Raw genomic sequence first — 2485 nt, forward strand, 5'->3', positions numbered from 1 at the left:
TAGAATGAGTGAAGTGCATACTTATTTTGTGTAATTGTGACATAACTTTTCAATGCTAGTGTGTGAATTCTATCCTGTGTGCAACTTAGAATTCACGCACTATTTTCCTTAATGTCACACTAATTCACTCACTTTATTTTAGTGATCATTACCTCATTCCAACAATATAAGCTTCCTTTCTTTTTAATTTTTCCATCTTACGGTGTTTTTTTCTATTTTTCATGGATGATTCACCATAAGCAATAAGGGAAGTGGAAGAAAGAACATGCAACAGCCGGTTAACCCACCAGCTGAAGGTGGCAATTCATGCAGTTGCCGTACCCCTTGCTCATCTTTGGATGCACCGAAGACAGTACAAACTTTTAAGTGTGGGGAGGTCGTCCGACCAATCGGCCAATTTTTGGGTGACAAATTTCTAATCCTAACACTTTCACATTTTATTTTTCTTCTACTACTAGGTCATTTAGAATTCTTAGTTGCATTTTCTTAGTTTGCATATACATAATAAGCTTTGTCAAAATAATAAAATAGTCTAAGAAAACTCCTTTTATATAGGGTATTGATATCCCAATTGATTTGAGTAAAAATTTTTCATAGAACTTGCTTGAATTATATATTGTGGAACATGTTTTTGAGATAAGAACACATAAGCTTGTGAGTTTTTTAGGCTAATTATGTGGTTACATCATATAACCACTATTTTCATTCTTGTGTGTGTTATTCTCTTTCTATGATTATAATCTTTGATTTGTTTGATTCTTTATGTCAATTATTTTGTGTATGAATGCATTTATATGATTGAGGCCTTGATTTCATTTGAGCTCACTTACCCAAATGGCCTTACCCTTTTGTCTACCATTGTTAGCCAATTTTGATCCTATTTTAATCCCTTTTTGTTATTAAATTTAGCACATTACTAGCTTAAAGCGGAAAATAATAAATGTTCTTCATTTGGATCTTTGATTAGCTTAGGCTAGTGAGGTTGTGTATCATCCAAGTGTGGAGAAGTTTGAAAACATAGGTTGAGGTAAAAGTGTGTTTTTATATTTTTGTTGAAAATCTTGGAAATTGGGTACATACTCATGCATTAAATGTTTTAACCATATGCATTGATATTCTTGTATATATTTTATTTTGAAAAAAAAAGGAAAAGAAATATATAAAAAAAGAGAAAAAGAAAAGAAAAGAAAAAGGAAAAGAAAGCAATAAAAAGGGGACAAAATGCCCCAAAGTAAAGTAATAACAACAATGTATATGGGTTGTAATTAAAAAGAGAATGCATGAGTGTGTGAAAAAAAGTGAAGAATGGGTAGTTAGGTTTGTATTTAAATTGAATAGGTATTATATGTGTTAGGTGAGAGCTTAAGTTAATCAAAGATTCAAATTTCAAGCTCACTTAGTCATATATATCCTTACCTTGACCCTAGCCCCATTACAACCTATGGAAAAACCTTCATGATATTCGTATGCATGCATTGAATAATTGTTTATTGTTAGATGAAAAACAAATCTTAGAAAGCATGATTTGAAGATAATATAGAGAATCAACCCTATATACTTGAGCGATTAGAGCAGATATACATTCGGTGAGGGTTCGATTGCTCAGTTACATGTTTTCACCTATGATCATCTCTTATCTTGCAAGTTGCAAATTCTTTTCTATAACTCAATTCAATTGTGGATTTGATTTGATTGTGATTACTTTAGCCTTATGTTCATATATGTATTCTTGGAAATTGACTTATTTTGACCAAGTAGATGCATTGCATATAGATAGTTTGCATTTAGATAGTTTACATTGAATAAATGTTGATACTCCCTTTCTTGTCTTTCTTGAGTTTAGCATGAGGACATGCTATTGTTTAAGTGTGGGGAGATTGATAAACCACAATTTTATGGTTTATCTTATATTGAATTTGGTGGACTTAATCAACTTTTCCTACATTTATTCATTAAAATAGCATAGTTTCATGATTTCTTCCTAAATTGTGCTTGAAATTAAAAACATGCTTTTTAGGCCTTATAATTCTAAATTTTATTCACTTTAATTCCCTTTGATGACTTGATATGTTTGTTGAGTAATTTCAGGTTTAGAAGGCAAAAATTGGATTGAAGAAATGAAGAAAAAGCATGCAAAAATGGAGAAATCATGAAGAAATAAAGTTTTGGAAATCCATAATGCTAGGTGGTATGGGAAAACGTGATTCACACTTTTCACATCTCCGCACAACTAACCAGTAAGTGCACTGGATTGTCCAAGTAATAAAACTTACGTGAGTAAAGGTCGATCCAACGGAGATTGTCGGCTTGAAGCCAGCTATGGTCATCCTTATAAATCTCAGTCAGGCGGAATCAAATGGTTATGATGTTTTGATAATTAAAATATAAATAAAACATAAAATAAGATAAAGTTACTTATGTAATTCATTAGTGGGAATTTCAAATAAGCATTTGGAGATGCTTTGTTGCTCCTGAACCTCTGCTT

Source organism: Arachis ipaensis, chromosome B4 (genome assembly GCF_059453495.1).
Source record: "Arachis ipaensis isolate K30076 ecotype BB chromosome B4, ASM5945349v1, whole genome shotgun sequence".
In the NCBI taxonomy this organism is placed as follows: Eukaryota; Viridiplantae; Streptophyta; class Magnoliopsida; order Fabales; family Fabaceae; genus Arachis; species Arachis ipaensis.